At 54.2% G+C, this 25718-nt stretch overlaps 2 protein-coding genes across 3 annotated transcripts in view; both read right to left on the bottom strand.

Moving 5' to 3' along the window:
- Positions 1 to 23746, bottom strand: part of LOC125916350 (uncharacterized) — a 30608-nt gene extending 6862 nt beyond the window's left edge. The window contains exon 1 of the mRNA XM_049622508.1: positions 27 to 23746. The gene's annotated coding sequence lies outside the window, so the exon portion shown is untranslated. The remainder of the gene's footprint in view (positions 1 to 26) is intronic.
- Positions 1 to 25718, bottom strand: part of CMIP (c-Maf inducing protein) — a 230840-nt gene that overhangs the window by 131372 nt on the left and 73750 nt on the right. The gene's annotated exons all lie outside the window — the stretch shown is intronic.

Raw genomic sequence — 25718 nt, 5'->3', positions numbered from 1 at the left:
TCAGCGCCGAGACTGACCACCGTCACAGCCTCTGCCCGTGAGACCAAGAGGCCGAGTGTCAGCCTCACCTCTTGCCTGGACTGTCGGGCACACTGGCCTCCCTCAGACGGCACCACCCGAGAGGGCTTACTGGGATGGCGGAAATGCTCGCTATCCGCACCGGCTAGCGAGTGCCTGAAAGGTGGCAACCATGACCGAGGAACTCAGTTTGCAACTTTACAGGTGCCCAGTTAAATTTAAATGGCCACACATGGCTAACAACCGTCGGATCAGAGTTTTAGACTATTCTCCATCTAGCAGCTGAGGGATGCGTTTTTAAAAAAACTTTTTAATGTCTTTCTTTGAGAGAGAGAGAGAGAAAAGAGAGGACGAGCGGGGGAGGGGCAGAAAGAGACACAGAATCCGAAGCAGGCTCCAGGCTCCGGGCTGTGAGCACAGAGCCTGACGCGGGGCCCGAACTCACCAACAGTGAGATCACGACCTGAGCTGAAGTCAGACGCTTAACCAGTTGAGCCACCCAGGCGCCCCTGAGGGATGCTTTGTAAAGCCAAAGTCAGATTGTGTCCCTCCTCTACTCAAAACCCTCCAACGACGGACTCCTTTCTCACCCAGAAGAAAACCCAAAGCCCTGGTAATTGCCTGCAAGACCCTCCGTGACCTGCCCACCCCCACTCTCTCTGGTCTTGGCTCTCACCACCTTCTTTCTCACCCATTCTGTTCCAACCCCACTGGCTTCCTTGCAGTTGCTTAAACCTGCCACTCCTGCTCCTGCCACAGGGCCTTTGCCCATGCTGTACCCACCCATTGCACACACACACTTTCCCCTAAATGTCTTCACAACTGGGTCCCCTAATTCAAGGCTCTGTTCCAATATTCTCCCTGACCCCAGGAAATGACACCCTGAGTCTACTGTGCCTCACCTCCCCCTGCCACGTTTCTTCAAAAATACCTATGACTACTTAAAATGCTATGTATTTGTTCACATATTTATTCTCTCTTCTTACCAGAATATAGGATTTGTGGAAGCAAAGACTTTGCCTGTCACACTCACTGCTGTATCTCCTGTGCCCGGAATAGCCCTGGCCGGGCGCACAGCAGGCCCTCTATACAGACGAACAAAAGAATCATGAGCGAGATACCCAGCACATAGCAGGTACTCAATAATACAACCACGATTGCTACAGTAATAATACATTTTCGTCGTTCTTTCCCCAAACCCAGTCAATCGTGTTCAGGGCCAGGCCTGGTGTCTCTTTGATTATGGAACCACAAAGGAACAACACCCTCTCCTCTGCCCAGCATGCCCTGCCTTGGGTGCCAAGCCGGGAACCCCACACAGAAGCAAGTCTCCTGGTGGCCGGGGTGGGGGTGCTGGCGGTGGGCAGAACTGGCGGTGGGCCCGGTTGCCAGGTAACCCCACCCCGTCGCTCACAGCCACGGGCCACACAAGTTCCGCCGGGAGGGGCTGTGTGTGTTCGGCTGCCTTATCTGCTGGCCTGACCACCGGTGTTTGTGCCTCGCTTACGGAAGGACAAAGTACACGGGGGAGCAGGGTCCCAGTCTGCAGGCCGTGAGTCTGTGATGGGCAAGGAAAGCGAGCTCGGGTTCCTGAGGACCTACTGAGGGCGGCCCGCTTTCAACACATTCTCGGCCACCCTCACGGCGGTGCGGGTTTAAAGAAGATAACGCAAGAAAGGCACTTCCCGCGGGTCCCTTCCTGGGGTCCCTTCCGCCGCGGCAATGATTGTGCTTCTTCTTCTTCTAGGACATGCTCCTCACAGCGTTCATGGCAGCACGCCTGGACGGGCCCAGCTCCGCCCCTGCAAACTCAGTCTGGGTCTCCCTCCGCCCCTCTCTCGCTCACGTCCAGGGTTCTCCGCCTTAGCACTGCTGACATTTGGGGCCAGATCGCTCCTTGTGGTGGGGGGCGGGCCTGGGCGGCGGGTGGTGTCGAGAAGGATCCCCGGCCTCTCCCCGTGGCTCGTGGGAAGGTAAAAGAACGCAGCCGCTTTGGAAACTGGTATGGAGATCCCTCAAGAAATTAAAAATAGAACTACCATATGATGCAGCCATCCCACTTCTGGGTGGAGACCCAAGATCTCAGAGAGACATTCGAACATCCCTGTTCACAGAAGCATTATTCACAACGACCAAAAGGCGGAAGCAACCCAAGGGTCTGCGGGGAGGTGACCGGACGAAGAGAGTGGGCTGGATGCTCACAGCGCTACGTGCGCTAAGCCAGTCACAAAAATACAAACACCGTGCCACTCCACCTTCCGTGAGACACCTGAAGTGGTCAGGTTCCCAGTGACGGAAAGCAGGGGGCGCCGCCCTCAGCAGGTGGGCTGGGTGCCTCTGCCCCTGTTCACCTCCCCCAACCCCCGCCCCACGCAAGGTTGGCCTCAGTCCACCATCAAGCCCTGACGCAGAAGCAGCGTTCTGTGGGGCCCTTCCCTGACCTCCCCCACTCAGACCAGACGCTTACCCCTCTTCTTTCAAACTTTATTTTCAGATTGTTTAAGAATTTTTTTTTTAAGCTGCAAAGACAGCACAGGGACTTCTGGCGACTTCTGCTACACTGTCACCCCATTTCCCCCCACGTTAACATCTTCACGACCCTGGAGCACCGGTCACAACCAAGAGACCGGGATTGGCACCGGAGTACCGGCTGACCCGGACGCGCCGTTTGGACGTCACTGCGTCCCCCACCCAGGGCCCCTCTCCCGCCCCAGGGTCCCAGCCCGGATGCCACATCACACGTGTCCTCGTATCGCCCTGGCATCCTCTAGTCTGGAGCAGTTTCCCACCTTCTTTGCCCTTGAGGTTCTTGACAGTTTTCAGGAACACTGCTCAGGGGGTTTACAGAACACCCTTCAAATTGGGTTCCTCCAATGGGGTACCTCCTTTTTTAAAAACATCGTGGTGGGGCACCTGGGTGCCTTAGTGGGTTAAGCATCCGACTCGATTCTGGCCAGGTCATGATCTCACGGTTGGCGGATTTGAGCCTCACATTGGGCTCCGTGCTGACGGTGCAGAGCCTGCTTGGGATTCTGTCTCCCTCTCTCTCTGCCCCTCCCCTGCTCACGCTCTCTCTTGCTCTCTCAAAATGAATAAACAAACATTAAAAAATTGTGGTCAAATAGACGTAATATAAAGTTTATGGTTTTAACCATCTTTAAACGTACCGCACGGCAGCATTAAATCCTTCCCCACTGTTGTGCCAAAGCCACCACCGTCCATCTCTGGAACCTTCTCACCCTCCCAACCTGAAACCTGGTCCCCGTTACACACGAGCTCCCCATTCGCCAGGGTAACCAGGTAAGCCAGGCCCCGGGGTAAGCACGAATCAAAACCCACCAGGAGAGGACGCTCCACACCCATCGAGGTGGCTACTACGAGAAGACCAGAAAATAACAAAGCCGAGGGGGTGCGGAGGCCCCGGAGTCTTGCGCGCTGGTGGTGGGAATGCAAAACGGGGCAGCCGCTGCGGGAAACCGCTTAGGAGATTCCCCCCCAAGTTCAACAACGGAATTACCACTGAGCCAGCAGCTCCACCCCAGGCACCTGCCCAGGAGAGTCGACAGCAGGGACCCGAGAGGGTAGCCGCGCCCCCACGTTCACCGCAGCATTATCCATCAAAGGGTAGGAGCCAAAGGGTACCAAAGGGTATCCGGCCAAAGGGTAGGAGCAACCGAAGGCCACGGACAGCTTCTAGAGCAGACGTCCCCTTCTAACACATTCAACGCCTGTGTCCCTGGCCAGCCGCTGGCCCGTCCGTACTGAGCTGCATTTGCCTTGCTCCCTGAGGCATCCCAGCCCCCGGGAGGCGGGGGGTCCAGCAGGTAGAATGGGCCTCTGACGGCACACTAAGGTGAGCTGTGGCCAGGTAAGGGGCCGGCTTCGCTCTTCGGGTCCCTGGCCCGGGTTGTATCGGAAGGCAGGGCCATAGTGGAGACGCCACAGCAGGGTCTTCCCAGCCCCCAGGCAGCCCCTGCCTCCTTGGAAGGGCTGTGCCCCAGTGGTGGGCAGCACCAGGCCAGACCCACACCTTCCTGACCCTCCAGATGACGCCGCCTGGTGGCTCTGGCCAAGCGGGGGCTCTTGGAGAAGGGCGGGAAGAGCGTGACTCCCTTCCCAGAGAAGGGCTCTGACGGGCAGCGCCCCCTCCCCGACCCAAACGCACACGCGGACGCACACATACGCACTCCACACACACGAGACTGGCAGCAACGACGTCCACCAAGATATCCGCAACGTCCTGCCAAGAACAGTCCTCACTGGGCACCACGGCGTGCCGGACGCTGGGCCGCGGCACCTGACGAGGTTTTGGTGAGACTGTGAAAGAGACCACAGGGGTGGTAGCAAAATGACCCCCCGTCCTCCAGCCGCGGAAACCGAGGCCAAGACCAGGGATGCGGCTTGCCAAAGGTCACAGACGTGCAGACGTGTGTGGCCGGTGTGACTCCGGAGCCCAAGTTCCGACCCCAACGAGATGCCTCCCCAGCTGGATTCCCGGCTCCTCGCCGGGTCTGCGTTTTTCAGGGAAACAAAGGCTGAAGGCAGAGGAGACGATGCTTCTATTTGGCAGGGACTGTACTCAAGTCGTAAGAGAAATAAAGGACAGCCAGTAAGAAGCTCCTATTTATTAAGCACTTACTGCGTGACAAGGTTTACCTCCTGGCTGTTACCTTCGTGGTTCCCAGCTGTAGACATTTATTTTACTGCTGAACCGCGTCAGAGGTGAGGAAAACAAGGTCCAGGAGGAACAATCACTTGGCAGGAATCAGGCCCCCCCTTCAGGACAGCCCCAGTGGCAATAATTGCCCCCCAGCGGTTTCACCGGCTCTAGCGTGCATGGTCACGGACGGATCAGGGCAGGAGGGGGGTTCCGGGACCCCTGCAGGACAGGGGCAGAGGGTCGGCGAGGCAGAGACAGCTGTTCTAAGGCCATGGGGCTGCAGGGAAGGGCCAGGAAGGCAGTCCTTCTCTCAACAATGACCCACGTCAAATCTACCTCCCAGATTTCATACTGCTGGCCTCTTAATTTTTGAGTTTCTTCCCTACCGCTGGTTTTATTTATTCATCCAGGCAAAGTTCTGGCAAAGGTCCAATGTGTGTCGTGAGGAGGCCACACGCACGGCCCCACTGCACATGCACCAGAATCAGAGGACTGGGGGCACATTCTGGCTCTGTCACTTAGGAGCTGTGTGACCTCAGGCCAGTGGCTTCAGCCCTCTGAGAGCCAGTCTAGCAACGTAGGGTTGGTAGATACGTGCACTGCCAGGGTGGCCGGGCTCCTGACACGAAATCGTGGTTATGGGAGCTCCTGAAGCAACGTCGGGCACGTGGAGTTCTGGAGAAGACAGAGGGATCTGAACCCAGGGACAAACAGGGACCGGCAGAGGCAAGGAAGACGAAACACACCTGCCCAGGTAACGCCCCTGACCAGCTGCCTGTAACAGCAGCAGGCGCCACAGAGGGTCCCAGGGCCTTGGATCTGCCTGAGGAACCCCCCCCCCCCCCGCCACGTGGCCTGGGGAGGCCTGGCAGCCATGTTCGCAAGTCCGTACGGTCACCAGGTCTGTGTGTCCCCCACTGGGGTGTAGTTCTGTGCCCTCAAGCTAAGTCAGAAAGGAGAAAACTGTTCCCACCTAAGCCCAGGGGAACCCTGATTTCTCCAGAGCCACAGAGACCACTCTGGAGATAAAGGAACCAAGGGTATTTTTTTCGGCACTGCTCCGTCACGTTTCCCCACCCTGGATGATGCCTGCTGCTTATTATAACTATGACAACATTGGAAATACTTCTTGTGGATTTCTGCAAGAGGGGAAATGACAGGCTTTCTTCTCGCTCTGGCTTTTTGCTGGATGCGGCAGACCTGAGACGAGGCCCCCTGGGGTGGACCCCTGGGACTGTGAATGCAGGGGTGAGGCACCAGGGCAAGAGAGGGTGGCCCTCCCGTTGCAGGACTTTGCTGAGGAGGGCTTGCCAGAGGCTGGGGAACGCTTACTGCCTCTGGGAAGGGCTGGGCACCCCTGGGCACTTCCAGCCCAGCACCACCTGCGGCCAGGGGCTCAATCTGCCCCCCCACCCCACCCCAGATGGGGGACAAAGGTATTTTAAGGCTGTGGTGGTCTCTTGAGTGCCACTAGGTGCTAGCGGGCACTGTGCTAAGCGTTCTGTGCTTTGCTTGGGTCTCACGGAGTCGGAGTCTTGCCAGGTGTACGATTCCCTCCAATCTACAGACAAGGGCCTGAGCGCCACGGAAGAATGAAGTGGCCTGACCAGGGTTATTCGGCCCGTAAAGCGGCTGCAGGACAGACACTTGTTGATGAAAACGAGACAGTACGGCGACTGTCCTGAGTCAGAGTAGAAATCCGGGTAGAAGGTATGAGATGCATTAGATTCCGTGGACCTGTCTGCCAACTCGGGATTTTGCAGACCTCTCAGATGCCTGGAGGTGGCTTCCTGGAAGTGAGTTGTGAAGGGTTCTGCAGCCTCATCGGGGCTCAAGTGGAAAGAGTGGTGATTGATTACTGATGCCTGCCCCGGGCACAGCTGTGGAAAGCAGTGGAACAGATGCCCCACTTACTACCACTAGTCGGCTGTACATCCGGCTGATGCAGGAGATTTCTCTGAATCCCCCTGCTCCTTCGCTTCTCTTTGCATTAAATGAGCTCAGTTACAGAACAGTAGGTAGAAATACCTTTGGAAGAGAAGGGTATTTCCTCTGAGGTCAAACTACACACCTAGAACTGGTTAATTCAGAGGTAAAACTCAATTCTTACAGCAAAGGTAGGTTCCACTCAACGTACACACTTACTGGGTGCCGATCACGTCCTAGGGTCTCTGCCCTCGCTGAACTCAGCAAGGAAGACAATTAACTTAGCAACTATTTACTTCGGTTCCCAAGTGGCACGCTCAGGGGGCCGCGTCACACCCACGAGCTGGGGAGGCAGCCTCCGCCTCCCGGCCCAGGACCGAGTATGACGTGGCAACCCACCTTGCTGCTCACAGCCCACTGGACGCCCTTGCCCACTGCGTCCAAAGCCCAGAGGGTGCTGGAAGGCCAAGGAGGGCGGGCATGTGACAGCAAGGGGACCTGGGGAGGCCGCAGCACAGGGACCCCCCCCCCGCCGGTGATTTTTCTGTCTCTGCTAATCGGAAGCTCGTACTTCATTCCCTGATTTTTTCCACCCCAGAGAAGAACGTTGGCCGTGCGACCTACAGCTTCTGGCGAGAGGCGAGGGCGCGGGAAAGACAAGACACAATGGCATCTCCGGGGCGGGGAGGGGAGGTGTGTCCGCAGCCAGTGGAGCGTGCCCGGCTTTTATCTCAAGGCTGGACTTGAGGTCCTGCTCCCCACCCCCCACCCCCACCCCCAGCGCTGGCCTGAGCAACCTCACCCACCGCCGTGAAGGGGCGGCCCGGCGTGTCACAGTCGCCTCCCCTGTTCCAGGCTGGCACCGGACGGGCAGCAGGGTTTGTTTGGAATAGATGCTCCTCATCAGAGAGTCTGAAACAACCTCCCTTTCTGGCCGGAGGAGGAAGAAGGCATCTCTGAGGCCAGCGCTTCCCCCAGTGCAAACAGCTGAACCCAGCCTGCCCGCCCAGCTTTCAACTCTGTTGCTTTTGCAAATATGGTCCTGGGTCCTATTTCCCACATCGCTGCAGCCACGTCCAGGCAGCCTCCTGGAGGCACGGCCGCTGGGCCAGAGACCAGGGCTGGGAGGGAGCCGACCCCTCCCACCTTCCAGAAAACCAGCGGGCAGAGGGTCCGAGGACAGAGCAGGCGCCACCACGGTGGACAAAAACGAGGAGGGATTTCCAGCAACAGGGAGTTCAGGCCCCGGGTGCCAAGACCCATCTGCAGGTCTGTGCTCCCAGCTGACTTCCCTCACCCTCCTCCTCCCTCAGACCACAGCTGACGAGTCGCTTCCCGCAGCCCTGGAGGAGGAGACCGGCTCACCCGATAAAACTCGCCTGCCCGTGGAAACTCCCGTTCACGTCGGCCTCCCCTCTGGGACGGACTGGAAACTCTGTGAGGGCTGGGACCTAGTCACCCCCGGCCCCAGCACAATGTCTGGTGGAAATGGGGGGACACGTGGGGGCGGGAGGGATCTGGGTCTCTTGTGCCAGGGCTGGCCCGCTGTGGCCAGCAGAACCACGCCCCCCCAGGCCCCCCAAGGTGTCCACATCTGAATCCCCAGAACCTGTGAATACGGGGCCTGCCACAGCAAGCGGGGCTCTGCCGAGACGGGGGTGATGCTGGGCTACCCCGTGGGCCCCATAGCCTCAGAAGGTCCCTGTAAGAGGGAGGGAGGAGGGGCAGAGGCGGAGAGCGGGAGCAGTGCCATCGTGAGCCTGGGGACGCGGGCGGCCTGTGGACGCTGGGAAAGTTGAAGGGACATGGCTCCGTTGATGCCTTGGTTTTAGTCCAGGGGACCCATGTCGGACTTCTGGTCTCCAGAACTGTGAGACAGTAAACCGGTGTGGTTCTAAGCCTCCAAGTTCGTGGGAATTTGTCATACCAGCCACGGGAAACTACAGTGCCCTGTAGGGCACTCTCGGGCTCCCCGGCCGGTGACAATCAGCCCCACGGAACCTACCTTCATGAGACAACGGCCACTGAGTTGCCTCCTCCTTCCCAGTAGGTGAGGGATGGAGATTCCTGCCCCCTTGAAGCCAAGCCATGGTGACAGGACGGGCTGTGGCCGAACAAACATGAGAGGACGTGACATGAGACACCTCCGTGGGGCCTCCAAGGCCAAAGGACGGCACCGCAACGCTGAGCACCCTGGGAATCCTGGGGCTTCGCGGGGCAGGGGGGCTGCATGTCCTGCTGGGACAACCGCCACCCAGCCCCCCGCGTGCCGCCCATGTGGAGCGGGTCCCCACGGACCCTCCACGGACATGTCAACAGAGCTGCCAGAAAGCATCTTCTGCCCGATGTCGTGGCACCACCTCAGCCGTCCTGAGAAGGCGTGGGGGGACCCGGCTACGGAAGCAGCGGCTGCCGCCCACACACACACCCGCCCCCACACACTGTCCACCTGAGGGGTCTCAGCTGCCTTCAGAGAGAGGCCACCCTGGCCAGAGGCCCCGACACAGTCCCCAGGGTCCCCTTGACAACTTCCACACCGGACGGGGGACGTCCACCTGTGTCCCTGGATGATGGTGACGGGAAACCACTTCTCCCAGACAGTGTGTGTGTGTCAGGGGGGAGTTTCCCACACCCCTCGCACATGTCCCACACGTGTCTCTCAGGCCCACCTGCAGCCACCTTCCTGACATGCCCAGAGCGCCTCGGACCTCCGTGCCTGCCTCCCACAGATGTCTTCCCCCCTCTCTGCTTCTTGGCCAGGCCCTCTGCCATGTCTGTGGCTGCGATTCTAGGATGTCGATGGATATTTTCAGAGCTTTATTGTCCCATTTGTCACTTGCTAATTAGTTAGGAGTGACTAATCAGAAAACAGTGGCAAGGCAGAGAAAATACTCCTATTTTCTTCGCTTTCCGTTGTCCGTGGTTACTGAGAACCCTCTGGATTTATCTGATGGAGCTGGGGGGAGGGGGCACGCAGTGTGCACAAAATGGGAGTGGGATTCTTTGTCCTCTCCTGGGCAAACAGGGAGAATGCCGGGGGCTGTCACCACAGAAAAGGGCGGCAGCTTCATGTAAGAATGACAGTGTGGTGGTCACCACTGAGCAAAACCAGGGTCTCTGGAGCCCCTGACCTTGGCCTTCTAGTAATTTCTAACTCTGACCAGGCAAGCCATAGGAGCACGAAATCCCCACTGAGTTCAGGCCTCCCCTGGCACCAGAAGCTATGTGACTAACCACACCAAGAACACAGAAGGTAGGATGAGACCCGCCTATGCAGTCCTACCCGATGCCGCCAAGCTTTCAGGGTCAAGAGCAGCAAGCAGCCAGAGCCCCCACTGTTCTCCTGAGCCCCCCGTGGGCAAGGCCACGCCTCCCCAAGCTGGGGGACAAGCCATCTATGGCCTGCCCTCTCCCAGCCCGGCCCTCAGCCAGGTGCACCCCGGTCACCCGTGGACCTCACTGCAACCTCCCGCAGCTGCCTTAACTCTCCCCTTTCACAGAGGAGAACACTGAGACTCCGCGCACGTGACTGGCCTCAGGTCACAGCGAGGAACAGGCAAAGCTGTGTGTCCAACCCAGCTGTGTATCCACTGCGTATGAAAAGGAGAGGCGAAGGAGAAGGGCCAACATCGGCACATGCCAGGTGCCTGGAGGACATGACCTCGGCCCTACAACCACGGCGCGGGTGGGTCACATCACACACCACAACACTTACACACGCACACGCACAGACAGGTGCACACACGTGTGTGTGCACGCATGCACACAGAGCTCACGCAGGCACGTGTTAAATACGAGCGTGCACGCACACGTGTGTGTACATGCACGGTTTCTCGACATAGAGGGGACGAGGGAGCCGGTCGGCACCCCGTGCCCTGCTCCAGGCCCAGAGTGCCAGGTTTGGCAAAGGCCAGTCCTTGCCACCTCTGCCCTCTGGGGATGATTGCATCACTGATGGTGGTTTCCAAAGACAGTAAACAAACAAGGAGGCCTCAGGCCTGCCTCTCAGGGCTGCTTCCCCAACACCCCCACCACACTCTCGCTCGCTCTCTCTCACACACACACAGCCCAGCCCTGGCAGGGAAGAGAGGGACTAATCTACTTGGGCACGATTTCGCGGCGGCCCTCTGCGTGGCTCCCGACCCGGTGGGCCGTCCAAGCCCGAGGGAGGAAGTGCAGATGTGAAACAACGGCCCGCGTCGGCCAGGCTGGCATTTTCCAGGGGAAAGTTCTGTCCTTCGGATGATTTACCAGCCGGGCGAGGTTAATCGTGGCCTGTCAAGTACAAACGGCTCCCTCCGCCCTCAAGCAGGCCGTGGTGTGCCAGCAAGTAAGGTAAGTCAGGGCCAGGCTGGGGGTCGGGCCCTGCCCTCCCCACCCTGCGCTGCCAGCTTCCAGCACGAAGGGCCTGGTTTTCTGACTAAATGAACTAGCGCTCCGTCGTGGGAAGAGGCCTCACCGACCACCTACTGTGTGCCTGGCCCTGGGCTGCGCTCCTTCCGCCCAGGCCAAAGGTAAAATGGAGTTCATGGATGAGTGCCCCAGCCCAGGCACACAGACCTGAGTTTGAAGCCTGATGGCCACGGTTCGGCTCGGATGGCAGCCGGCTCCGTCTATAAAATGGGGCTCTCAGCCGTGGGCATCTGGCGATGTCTAGAGACGCTGCTGGGTGTCACGCTGGGGCAGGTGCTACCGGCATCTAGCAGGTCACACCCTCCACAAACAGGGTATCGCCCCCCCAACCCCCCACAGAGAACGAGCCACCTCACGGGTCAGGAGGGTCTCTGGTAAGAGATCCTAGTGTGAAGGATGCAACACAATGCCTGGCTCAAGGTAAGCCCTCCACGAACGCCAGTGGCTCTGATTATGTCAAAACTGTCCCCGCAGCCCTACAGGATGACATTACTGTCACCAGATTGCAGACAAGGAAGCTGGGACCTGTGGCCGTGAGCTGCTCCAGTGACAGGACAGAGCGGAGCTGAACGGGCTGCCTGACTCTCCCAGTGTCCCCTCTTCCCCAGGGCACGACCCAGTCCCAGGCGGGTGGAGACGTCGAATCCCCTCTGGCTGCCCCAGAATCACAGCCGCTGCCTCTGCCTTCCTTCTGCGGTCCCACAAGGGGAGCAGGGGCTGCTTCCCAAGTTGTTTTCTTGGACACTGAGAGGACAGACACCCATGTCTGGACCCTGCAGACAGCTCGAAGCAGGCACCTCCTCCCCCCTCCTCCTTCCTCTCTCCATCCCCCATCTGCCACCCTCAGCTGTTGCCTGACGGGGCAGTCTGTCCCCAGGGCTCAGCCTGAGCAAGATGTACACCCTTGGCCCCTCGAACCAGACCTTCCTTCCAAGAGTCTGGCCGATGTGGTTACAGGACCCTCTGCCCACACGCCCAGGGAAGGGTCGGCCTCAGGGGTGGCAGAAAGTCCCAGGAGAGCCTGTGTGGCCCGGTCTCTTCTGCCTTCAGCTGGCCCCTCGCACATGGCCCAGTCAACACACGTGGGGCCCACAACCAGCCACGCGGTCTCTCTGGCCTCCTTCTAATGGCCAGGCCTGGACACACGCTCCTCCCTCCCAGGACGCTGGGCCCTGCCCCTTTTGCCCCCCACCCTCTTCACGTGACTCGGAATTCACTGAAACATCCCTCCCTCTAGGCCAGGCTCGGCTCAGATGCCCTGCTTCCGTGCAGCCCCATCTGTGCACCTACCACCCCGTCTGCTAACGAACACACACCGGTCTGTATCCAAAGCCGCTAGATCTGGAACCCCGAGGACAGAGAGCTTTTCCAAGCGCCTCACCTTTGCAGCCCGCCCAACACAACTTTCCACAACGATGGAAATGGTCTGTGTCCATCCTGGCCGGTACAGGAGCTACTACCCACATGTGGCCATAGAGTCTCTGAAATCTGAAGAACCGAACTTTTAATTTCGTTTAATTTTAATTAACTCTCAACAGCCGTATGTGGCTAGCGGCTACCATATTGGGCAGTGCTGGTCTAGAACAATGCCCAGAGCACAGTAGGTGCTCGGCACCCGCGGGTTGGTTGAATGAATGAATGAACGAATGAATGATGTTCATTACCCTACTTTATTAGCCCACATTGTAAGCATCTGACATCAGTCTTCTCCAGCAGGCTGAGAGCAAGGGTAGGACACAGCCTTTGCTCATCACTATATCCCCAACGTTTCGCGTGGTTCCTGGGACACAGACCCTCAATAAACATTAATGAAACAGATGAACGCGTGCACGAATGCATGGCCTGCCGCTCGGAGCCTCGTTCCCTTTGCCGCCAAGCCCACGGAGAACAGACGAAGAGAAAGCAGTCCACTGGACTGGCTCCTGAACGGATTTCCAGCCCGGTTCTTCCTTCCCACCTCAGAGACCGTCTGGGCCCCACATCCTGGGCTCCGTCTCACCGGGTGTCCACAGTGAGCGGCCGCCACCAGAGTGAGACGTCCTTTCTCGGGTGTCCTTCCCTCTCCCCCTGACGCCAGGGAAGAAGCCGGGAAGTCTGCTCGCTCTAGACTCAGTTGAAGAGCAGGACTCCTCCTTCCCCTGGGGCCGCCGTTCCCTCCCCTCCCTGCTCAGGCAGCGGGGTCCCCTCAGGAGGTCTCAGAAAAATTATTAACTTATAACAATGAGGATGAGTGTGAGCTTCTATTATCAATCAATGCCTTTCATCCCCGACCGGTGGCTGTGATGTTCTGCAACACCGTTATTCACGGCGAGCGAGCGTCATCTGTGTTTCTCCCCCCGACTGGCTGCCCCACTTCCTTCTGATGTAGGTCACGATGGGTTCTCCCTGCAGTCACTAGGTATGCCTCCGGTGAGGGGGGGCGGGGGGGTGATACCGCTTGGAGCAAATTTAGGAATTCTCTTACAGGCATGTGGGGGACCCTGTGCTCTGTCATTCAGCTGAGACCCAGGCTTGCAACCGCACGTGGAAATCCCGTGCAAAGATCCTAGGGCCCGTGGGAGGGCAGGCGGGCAGGGCGGTTCCTGTGCCCAGGAAAGCAGGGCAAGAGGAACTGGAAAGCCGCCGTCACGTGGAAGAAGTGCCAAGGAGAGGCTGGTTTCCAGAAGAGGAGCAGGGTGGTAGGTAACTGGTTACCCTCCTTCACGGTGAGCATCCTGGACCCACCGCGTATAATCGAGCGACCCGGAGTAAACTTGCTCTTCCTGCCTGAGCCTCCCGTTCCCGGCTGAAAACAGGGGATAATTCCAGCACCTGCCTGCCAGGGTGGTTTGAATCAAATGCATTCACTGAGGTAAAGTGCTTCGCACGGGGCCCAGCACCGAACACTCAACAAACACGTACTATTATCGATGTCGATACTGTTTGCCAAGCAGCTGTTCTAGCCTCACCACACGAACGTCCGCTCCGTCGCTCTGACCAGCACCAAGCACGGGCGCCCCGCCACGCACTGTGCTGCGTGTGGTGATGGGTCAGACTCTGTACCTGCTCTCAGGTAGCAGGACGTCTGCTGGGATGACGGACACATTAAATCAAATACAACAGTGCACGCGGTGAGCATGTCGTGCAAGCACACGGAAGGCTAAGTAGCCCAGAGGAGGGAGGACGAGGCCTGGGCAGGCCTCAGAGGTTTCACAGCATGTGAGCTGGGCCAGGAAAGAGGACAGAAGGGGGATCCCTGGCACGCCCGAAGGTCTGGAAGTACCCACGATCACGGGCCCTTTGGGCAATAAGAAAAGACTGTCTGTCTGCGGCTGGGGCACAGGGTGCCTGGTAAGGAACTGGCAGGAGATGAAAATAAAGATTGATTTGGGGCCAAATTCAGCCTTCTCTGCCTGGAAAACAAGGAGGTGAACTTTGCCCTGTGGGTGATGGGGAGTTTTAAGTGCCACTCAAGTTACTCGACTCTGGAGACACCCCCTGCACACACACGTGTATACACACACAACACTCCATATACGTGTACAAACACACACACATACACGCCCTACACACACACACACACACAAAACATGTAAACACGCACGCACGTAAACCCCCCTACGTACACGTGTGCAGACGCAACACTCCACACGTATACAAACACACGCACACGCACGCACACACTCATGGGCCTGGCTCCACTGCATTGGGCCCAGCCAGGGTAGAAACGGGAGCCTCTAGACTCCAAGCAGAGAGGGTGTGTTCTGAAAGCTGAGGCCTGAGGGCCAGTTCCAGGCTGGCTGGAGGAGGAAATGTTGATAAACAGGAGGTTACCTCCCGGCCCACCTGCACGCACGCGCACACTAACTCACACCTTGAGAACAAGAGAGCTCAATGGGTAATTAGAAGAGAGCCTTGGCAGGTTAGGTCTACCACACGCAGCACCAGAGGCTGCAATAAACCCGCTCTGTTTCACCTGCATGACGTTGCAGCCTGGGCCCTGTTTTAAAAGGAAACTTCCTCCCACATTTAAAAGGGAAGTGCGGGTCTGTCTCCACAAATTCAGAACCGCGGTGCAGCAAGGGGAGGCGATCAGGGAAGCCCACGAAGGGTAGAATGATGGGGGGCGACCTCACCACGCAGGGCCTGCCCCTGGTACACTCTACCCCTCCCCCTTTCTCCTGAGCGGAGGGTCTGATCTCCAAGGAGAACGGTTACCCCAAGGAGGCTCGTTCACAATGGAGATTTCTTGCAGCAGGTGGATGCAAATAAAAATGTGCTAAAGGTTCCTTAAAATAGCTGCATTCTCCTAAGCAGGATAAACCTTTTTCCCTGCAATATGGTTCATACCAGCAATTAGCTCAGTATACTCTTTTCTTTACAGAGGGAGGGGAAGTTCTGAAATAGAAGGGACTTCAGGGGTCACAGCTGGATTGGAAGGAGTCAATTTTTAAACAATGCACTCAAACTTAGTTACTTCCTTGGAAAGAGAGACTTCCAGGGCCAAAGGATTTCTCTTCATCGCAGGGAACTGAACTCCATCTTTGTTAGGCCTGGCACTGTTCTAAGACGGTAGTCTGTTTTATCCATGTGTGGAAACTGAGGCACCGAGGGGGAAAGTAACATGCCTGAAATCACAGAGCTAAAGGCTGAATTTGAACCCAGGCCTTGTTCCTTCAAGGCTCAGACTCTCGTTCTCCCGACTGACCTCCTTCTCATCACATTCAGACCCACTGCTCACTGGGCCAAGGCAGGGCCACAGACAGGTGCAGCAGGGCCCAGGAGGGCAACGGCAGAGTCCCAGCAGCCCTGGACCTTAACGTGGGAATGGCTGGCCGATAAAATGCCTTCGCAGTAAGCAGCCATCTATGGGGGTGAACGTGATTGCTCTCGAACGTTCTCATGGTGCCAACCAAGAAGGCTCTGTGGCTGTCGTGCAGCCTTGGCTGTGATATGAGGAGAGGGAAGGGCATCATTCTGCCCAAGGCGAAGACAGCCACAAACTCTGTGCCATCTCAGGACCATTCTGTCTTCAGATTGCCCAAGCCCGACCCAGCCCACCTATCAGATGTGTACGCTGAGGCCCAGAGAGGTGAAGCAATCTCTTCGAGGCCACAGAGCAAGCAATGGGCAGAACCAGGAGGGACACAGGGGTCCCATGATGCCAGACCTTTGCCCTCCCCCACCTCACACATTCCAAGTCAGCAGGGGGTCAGACGAACACTCTTTGGAATGGACCCCTGAACTTGCCTTTCGCTAAGCCTAGAACAGAAAATTCACAACCCCCTCAAGAGCAAAGCTACAAGTCAATCTTAGACATTCTGCCCCCCTGTAAAATGCTCCCCTCTCTGTCTCCCATGATGGGGATGGTACAGACTGGATGTTTGTGTCTCCAATACCCACCCCCCAAATCCACACGCTGAGGCCCTAACCCCATTGTGATGAGATTGGGAAGGGAGGCCTTCAGGGAATAATTGGGGTTAGAGGAGGACATGAGAGTGGGAACCCCTTGCGAGAAGAGGGAGCCCAGAGCCCTCGGTGTCGGCCACGTGAGGACACAGGGGGAAGCCCGGGAAGAGGGCTCTCGCGAGGCACCGATTAGGCTGGCACCCTGGCCTTAGACTTCCAGCCTCAGAGCTGTGACAAACGTCTGTTGCTCAAGCCCCCCAAGTCAGTGGTACTGTGTTAAGGTAGTCCGAGGTGACCAGGACAGATGGAGAGCATTCCGCTCAGACGAAGGTCCAGAGACTCAGGCAGTCTGTTCTCCCACATACAGAATAATCTGGCCTGCTTCGCGAGGCCAGGCACCCCATGCTGGGGATCTCCTAACCCCCAAGGCCCACCGCAGCCCCCGGCACACCAAGTGAGGCACGAGAAATGCCTACTAAGTAAAGAGACCCAAGCGCTGGTTGAATACGTGCACGTTTAACATACGGCCCCTGTGCAACCCTCCTTCCCAGGTAAAAACCCGTCCTGGGTCACGGAGCTCCAGCTTCCCTGCCGACCAAGTGAGCCCACACCCAGCAATTCCGCATCTCAGCATGTACCCACAACTGATCTGTGCATGCAATCTCAGAAGAGCTGTTTGCTCCTGCACTGTGTTTAAACGTGAACGGTGAGAAATGTCCTTCACATCACATCCACTGACAGGGCCGGAGGTGGAGGGACAACCATTTCATGGAATGTGAACAGAGAATGGTGGGTCTCCAGCTACCAGGACCAGTGACTGGTGATGAGCCCAAAAGAAGTCAATCGTTATTACGAAATGAAACAGGTATGTGATTTTTACTGGAAACATGCAAAATGTGTATTTGTTCCCCATCTTTCATGGTAGGGACAATGCCTCTTCCTTGAGGATGGCCCCGCCTCTGACGTCCCCACTATCTTGCTCACATAAAACCCCAAGCGATTTGCAACAGATAACACCCAATTCCTGTTTCCTTAAAGACCTCCATGAGGCCGGTGGTAGTATGGCCTTCCCCGCTGTCTCACCCACAACAGCCTGGTTTTCAGCAACTCTCTACTGAGACTTTCCGAAGCATTCCGTTTGGCTTTCATATAAACGACCACTCTCTTTTCGCACTCGTGTTCCAGAAGTTTATATAATCTTCAAGTAAATTATGTAATTACAGTAACACCTACAACCAGCCTGATCAGGTCTGGGGACAAGCACAAGTGGCCCTTGGTAACATGCAACAGAACTTGCCGGAAGAGAAGTGCAGCCTTCCCAGAGTGCCCTACCAGCTTGTACTCCAGCCAGTGCCGAGGGAGTAGACGGCAGGGTGTTGGGAATCCCAGCCCATCTGTTAAATCTTCTGCCATTTACAGTTAGAGGAGTAAGTCAAGTTAGCACAATTTATATGGTTCCAATGAACTAACATGGATACATCTCCACAAAGTCTGACTTTCCCTCTTTTTCTCTCTTTCGGACAGAGAGGGGGACAGAGAGAGAGAGAGAGAGAGAGAGAGAGAGGGAGAGGAAGAATATCTTAAGCAGGCTCCATGCTCAGGGCTCGATCCCACCACCCTGGGATCTTGATTTGAGCCGAAACCAAGAGCCAGACACTCAACCAACTGGGCCACTCAGGTGCCTCCCTCCACAAAGTCTTTTATTAAGTGAAAAGGCAAACTGCAGGATGGTACCTACAACAGGATTCCTCTTATGTGTAAATAAACTCTTATATAAAATTATACCATACACTTCCTATAAAACAATATGCTTGAGCATGAACATACAGAAACATAGAGAAAGACTGGAAAAGCGGGATGTGGGACAGGAATGGGACTGGTAGTGGAGGAAGGGGTACTTCATATTTTTCTGTAAGGCATCGTTTTCCATGAGAAGAATATAAGTATATAATTGAGGGGGTGCCTGGGTGGCTCAGTGAGTTAAGCGTCCGACTTCGGCTCAGGTCATGATCTCACAGTTTTTGAGTTCGAGCCCCGCGTTGGGCTCTGTGCTGACAGCTCAGAGCCTGGAGCCTGCTTTGGATTCTGTCTCTTTCGCTCTCTGCCCCTCCCCACTTGTACTCTTTCTGTCTCTCAAAAATAAATAAATGAAAAAAAATTTTTTTAAGTACATAACTGAGTTTTATTTTTTAATTTTTTTAATGTTTATTTTTCAGAGAGAGAGAGAGAGAGACAGACAGACAGACAGACAGACAGAGTGTGAGTGTGGGAGGGGCAGAGAGAGAGACACACACAGAATCCAAAGCAGGCTCCAGGTCTGAGCTGTCAGCACAGAGCCCGACACAGGGCTAGAACCCACGAACCTTGAGATCGTGACCTGAGCTGAAGTCGGGCGCTTAACCGACTGAGCCACCCAGGTGCCCCGAGTTTTTTTTTTTTAATCAATAAAAATTTAACAGAAGAGTTCAGCACTTAAAACAAATAAGCCCAGAGCCCAATAAGTGTGCAGCTTAAAAAAAAAAAAAGAAAAAAAGAAATCAAAATAACATTCAAAATAAGAAACATTTTCGTGGCTTCAAAGGAGCGGCTGTCTGCCTCTTGGCTGGGGGAGCAGTGAATGGCATGGCCAAACCATCCCTGGCTGGACATCTTCAATGGGCAGGACCAGAAACAGTCAGTGGAGTCATCAAAGCAGCATGTTCTGACCAGACCCCAAGGTCAATGTACGCACGAAGCTGCCACAGCAACCAACCGCTCAGCAACCCTTGAGATTTCCTCCATTTAAGCCGACATGCCGTGTGTCTCACAATTCACCAAGAAGTGGCGCTCAGAGGGTACTTCCAAGGTGGTGGAGATTATTCTGCAATGAGACAAGTCCTGCCAACCCCCATTCGCTACAAAAGTTTGTTTTGTCTTCACCTCCCAGTGGACCCCCCATTACTGGATGCGGGTACATGCTCCACGTGGCATGGGGAGGAGGGGGCAGCGATATGAACGTGGGGGAGAAGGACACAAAGCCACCAATGGATGAGTCATTATTTCATGGGAATTGTGCTTGCACTGGTAAAGCCCACCAAGAGAATTACCCACCTATCCTGTCCCAGGCTGGGGAGGTCAGGGAGGACCACAAAAGGTCCCCTGTGGCAGGGGCCCCCTATGACAGTGGCCTTGAGGCTGAGAACAAGAGGGGAATTAGCGGGGAAAGAGCGGAGGTGGGAGGGAAGATCGGTCTTTGCAAAGAGGACAGTGAGCACTTGGAGGTGGTCGGCGTGGCCTGGCCGAACAAAGGGAACAGACCCTTTGGCTGGAGCCAGGTAAGTGAACTCCACGGAACAGGAGAAGGTGGGAGACACAGGTCCAGATGGAAGCATCCCCCGTCCCCAGGCCCCAGGTCGAGAATCCTGAAGGTTTCCCAAAAGCAGTGAGAGCCAGCACAGGATTCCTGAGCAGAAGAGCGCAGTTACGTATGCACGTTGCCCTTTCCTTTGCACCTGAAAACACCGATCTTGCAGCCTGTGCTTCCAAAAGGGCCCTCGATTCTTTGCATCACCGTGGGCCCCGCAAACATCTGTGTCAGGCCCCCGGGACAGCCAGATACTTGGCAGTGTCCCCGTCCATCACTATCAACCCCCAAGGATGCCCTGGTTAGAGCCCTTTCAACGTTGTGCACAAAACCCTCGGACTGCTGGGCTCGTGGAAACACTGTCAAGATGTTTTTCTGTGCAATTGAGGCGCCTGCTTGGAAAATCCCTGCTGCGAGCGTTTCTTTCTCCCAGGCGGCTACACCCAACTGTTTTGCTGCAAGATCCTGCGTCACAAAAGGGATATCCCCAGCTAATATGACATTCAGGAGGACCGGAGAATCTGGGCTGCCTGAGTTCACGGTAATCACGCCCCGTCAGTATGCGTTCTTCCTCTGTGTTATCTAATCGAATGTCCTGTGTGTATGAATATAAATACTGTTGTTCTGACCCACGATGAACTTATAGACAGACCGATCGTATCAGCTTTAAGAGATGAAGGTTTCCAAAACCAGATGAACACCATTACTTTTATTTTAATTCAAAATGAACACAATTTCCCCCTGGATGTGGATGAAATTAATGACCTCAGAAGGAATCAACCTGCCTGCGGGGGGAAAAAAAATCAGATAATCACACCCTTGCCTGAGATCACAACACAGTCTCAGTTTGAGATGTTCCATGCCACTTCACCTAATGCCTTTTTCTATCTTCTTGGAACAAGGCTGTTCTAGTATGTTCTTTGGGTGCACTGAATGCCAGTGTCACTTGGCTTAAATGACAGGGGATAGATCACCACCCAGAAATTACTGTAACCAAGAGAAATCCACAGGATCAAGACCAGACCAAGAAAATCTTATAAAATGGTAATTGAATCAACTTCCTACCAAAACCAGGCTCTTCTTAAATTGCAGATATCAACTTACTCCGCTTATGAAGTAAGAATACGGAGGTACCCGCCAGCTTCAAGCAAATCCACTGAGAAAACTCCAGCTAACCCACAGCACACTTAACGAATGATGATGAAACCGGTTTTGACCGTGTTTCCACTGTTCCAACAAACCCCGGGAAGTCAGATATGGAATCTTTCTCCCACAAGCAGGAGACCCCACTGCTGGCTCGCTATTTCTTGGGCATCGTTAACCCACGAGTGTCTGTGGGCAGCCCATACAATGTGATGGCCGTGGGTGACATTCTGAGAACAATATTGCCCCAATCCCGCCCCTCCTCCTCACTGGATACTTAACCTAGGGCAAGGCACTTCACCCACCCGAGACTCGGTTCTCCCATCTAAAAGCGGGTACAATGGTATTACCTACCTCACGGGCAGGTGGCGGGTGTGGGGGGCAGTAAGATGTGTCATGTGCGTGGCACAGTGTCCAGCACATTAGCCCTTGGCAAATGTCAGTTATTACGGGTCTCTCCCCGACTCCCACATTCGCCCTGTAGCCCCACTTGCCCAAGATTCTGCACCCAGGGTTTTGCTTCTCCCCCTGAGAACTCTCAGCAGCTCTTTTGGCTGACCTCTGCCCTGTACTCCCTCCCTCAGCACCCAGACTCACTGTCCCTCCACTGCTCAACAGGAGTGGCTCCTGGAACGCCTACGTCTAATTCCACCACTGAACATTCACAAAACCCCCGATCTGTCCATTTCTATCCAACTTTACTCTCGGGAGCCCTACCGAGATGTCCCCTAAAAGGCAGGATGATGGCAGAGCAGGTGGGGCAGACCCAAGTCGGCATCCCAAGTCAGCATCCCAGGTCTGCACCCGACTGGTTCTAAGGTCCGTGGCAAGTTACTTGTTTGTAGAAGTCACGCAAAAGTTGGCGAAAATGCACTCGGCTGAACAGTATCTGCACCTTTCCAGATTTATGTTATGTTTCAATAACATAAATTTATCCCCCATACACCAAAAAGCAACGACAACCCGCACCTCTGTTTCATCAACTGTACAATGGGGGGTCCTGGGGAGGTAATCACCCCTACTGTGGAGACCCTGCTGTGCGTGCTGTTCCTCCCTCCCCTACTGCCCTAAACTCTATCCACCTCCTCTAAAGGTCAGGAACTATGGGCGCCTGGGTGGCTCCGTCGGTTAAGCGTCCAACTCTTGATCTCAGCTCAGGTCTTGATCTCAGGGTTGTGAGTTCGAGCCCTGCACTGGGCTCTACTTGAGGCTCTAAAAATAAAAATTAAGGTCAGGAATAGGTGCCCATCCCAAGGGGCTGCGGGACTTCAGACTAACTATATAGATTCACACAGACTGGTTGCACTACAAATGTGAACATACTTGGTGCTACTTAACTATTCAGTTAAGGATCGTTAAAAGAGGGGCGCCTGGGTGGCTCGGTTGTTAAACATCTGACTTCAGCTTAGGTCTTGATCTCACAGTTCGTGAGTTCGAGCCCACTTCAGATCCTCTGTCCTCTCCCTGCCCTGCCCCACTTATGTGTGCGCGCGCGCACACACACACACACACACACACTCAAATAACAAAAACAAACGTTAAAACTTAAACTCTTAAAAAAAATGGTCAAGACAGTAAATTCTATGTGTATTTTACTACAACTAAAAAAAGAATGAACTGTTAAGTGAGAATTTTATCCCTGAAGGTCAATTTATAATGCCCCACAGTAAATGACTGGGGAGAAAGGCACCAAGCTGTACCCTTGGGCTTATGTTTTTTTCAAGATCTTGCCTTAAGGCATGCAAAGATGAACAAAGAGTGATAGCCGTTAAAAGAGAAAAGAGGATACAAAATGCTACCCTTTTGGAAAACTGTGTTAAAACACGCACACGGATCTAGCCGATCCGAGGACTAGGAAATGCAGCCACAAATAACCACAATTATTATTCTGATGAGCAGAATTCCTGATGATTTTCTGGTTCTCCTTTTCTGCTCTTTGAATATTTTACATTCATGTTTCTTTTTTTTTTATTTTTTTGAATGTTTATTTTTGAAAGAGACAGAGCATGAGCGGGGAAGGGGCAGAGAGAGAGAGAGAGAGAGGGAGACCCAGAATCTGAAGCAGGCTTCAGGCTCCGAGCTGTCAGCACAGAGCCCGACATGGGGCTTGAGCCCACAAGCAGCCAGATCAAGACCTGGGCCAAAGTCTTAACTGACTGAGCCACCGAGGAGCCCCGATCTTCATATTTCTTAATCATAAAACTAAACAAAAAAAAAAAACAACTTGTATCTGTGCTTCGTGGTCTCCCTCCCCTGTTTTGTAAAGCCTCTTTTTGGCCCCCAGTTCTGTTTTGTGTCTCTATAGATTCCTTTATCTCTCAGGCACCACTGCCCCGTCCTCCTCATGGAAAGAGAGTCCAGCTCTTCCCTGCTGAGCTCAAAAGCAGCCTCAGAATCCTTCCCAAGACAATGCTCCAGGCGGTCCCATCCCTGAAACCCATCTGCCATCCCTAATTACACTTCCTCTCCCGCCTTGTTCTCTGTTTCCTGGGTGCGTCCTCATCCCCTGGTCCAAGTGAGCAACCCTGCGGGGCAGTGGTGGCCATTTATCCTTGTTCTCCCCATCTTGGTTCCAGGCAGAGGTGACAAGAGCCTCAGTAATCCCACTCGAGACGGACCCCACTCTTGGATAACACCTTTCCGCTTCAGCTGAAAGCTCACTCCTGACTGAATTCCAAAGCAAGACCACCTATTTTCCAAGTCGAGGAGCCACCGGGCATAGGTTCCCGCAGAGCATGATGAAGGATGCTGTCAGCCTGTTAATGTGGACACAAAGCCAGGCTCACCGCCACCCCCCATCACACCCACATGCGCAAGACAAGGCGGTGACGTCTGATTTCCTCAGCGGGGCGGGGGGGGGGGGCGCTTCCCAGCATCCTTGCTTGTCACCCTCTAAATGGACTCAAGGAACCAATTATTAGCTTTCACAGCAAACAGGTCTCTTCTTGGTCTCTCCTCATGTGATTCTAAAGCAATTAACACCTCATTTCAAAGTTTTTACAGGGAAATTCTTTATGTTGCCCGGTCTGCGTTACAGACCTTGGGGTGGGGTGCTTTCTGTCTCCACCTAGGAATTTATGCTGCAGACTGGGATCACGCTGACCCACAGATGCACGCACAAGACACTGCAGACTTGGGGTCCCACATCACTGAGGTTCCCTTGGCCCGTGGGCGACACAACTCCCTGGAGAGAGATCCAAGATGCACTTACCTTGAAGTTTTGTTAGAGTCGACAGTTTTCTCCAGCAGCCCAAGACACACGAATTGACCCAGAGTCCTTGTAGCTCATAAGAATGTTCAGGTGTATAACCTTTCATTACTGAAATCGTTTTCAGCCCTTTGAGAGTGTGGGGCTGTCTCAATAATTTATTGGGTGGAGTGAGGAGTGGGCAATCGAGTCAAATATTTGCCACTGGGAATATTTGGGAAATTCAAGGACATGCGACTACAGTGTATTTACTATGAATTCTGCTCAAAGGTGAAAGGTATGAAGTGAAGAGACACCTTACAGAAAATCACTAACATCGACAAGTAGTAAGCTATGTTATTAACTGACGAAAAGTTTTTATGTACTATCAAATTCACGTATCTAATCTCACTCGTGATGATAACTCTTATGTGGCAGATACTTATAACTGGTTCCACCCAGACAGAGACAGAACTGATCCCGGCTGCTTAAAAAGAAAAAAGGCATCTCAGTGATATGCCGCGAGCAAAGCAGGATACGTATGTAACAAGTACAGAAAGGCACACTGAGACACAACCTATGAGAAAGGTCACATATGCTGGAAGCTACATGCATATGAGATTTGGAGCCCCCATCTAGCCGTGGGACTGGGCCAAGTACTTGACCTCTCTGTGCCTCTGTTCCTTCATCTACAAAACGAAGGGTTCAACTTTCAAACACTATGAATCTAGAATAAATAACTAGAACAGTATGGGGCTAGAGCAAGGACAGAAAATCAGCAGTAACTAACAGAAAGCCTAGAAGAGGCTTTGACACGTATTTGAAAGCTTTAGTACGTGGTAATAGTGCCATTTACAAAATTTTTTTAATGTTCATTTATTTTTGAGAGAGAAACACAGAGAGTGAGTGGGGAAGGGGCAGAGAGAGAGAGAGGGAGACACAGAATTTGAAGCAGGCTCCAGGCTCTGAGCTGTCAGCACAGAGCCCAACACGGGGCTCAAACTCGTGAACTATGAGATCAGGACCTGAGCCGAAGTCGGAAGCTTAACCGACTGAGCCACCCAGGCGCCCTTTTTTCTTTCAATGTTTTTAATGTTTATTTTCATGATAATAGTGACATTTTAAAGCAGTGGGGGAAGGGAACACTGGTGAATACTACTAGACAATTTTGTTAACTATTTGGAGGGAAAAAACAGCACCATGCCTCACCTTACACTTCATACCAAAAATTAATTCTAGACTAATTTTACAGTTATGTCTTAAAAAAAAAGAAAGAAAGAAAAAGAAACAACGGGGAATTTTTGCCCAGTCTTGAAATTTGGAAGAACTTTTTAAACCACTAACTAAGGCATTTCATTAAGAAGCCACTAATTAAGACACTAAGATCTGACCGCAGGAAAACGTAAAACTTCTCTATGTCAAATAAAGTCCCCACACAAAATCGAGAGGCTTGACAAGAGAAGTGGGAAGGGGTGACAATCACTGACCTGAGGTTTTAAAAAAAGATTAACAATGTTTCTATCTCAAAGATGAAACGCTCACAAACTCCTTTTTCTAAAAAAATAGAAGATTCTAGACATACCCCAATTAAAAATGAAACACAAAGACCTCAACAACGAGCAAAAGAAATGCAAACAGTA

Source organism: Panthera uncia (genome assembly GCF_023721935.1).
Source record: "Panthera uncia isolate 11264 chromosome E2 unlocalized genomic scaffold, Puncia_PCG_1.0 HiC_scaffold_20, whole genome shotgun sequence".
Lineage (NCBI taxonomy): Eukaryota > Metazoa > Chordata > Mammalia > Carnivora > Felidae > Panthera > Panthera uncia.
Note: the sequence above shows the minus strand (reverse complement) of the source record. Positions and strands in the feature narration are given on the sequence as shown.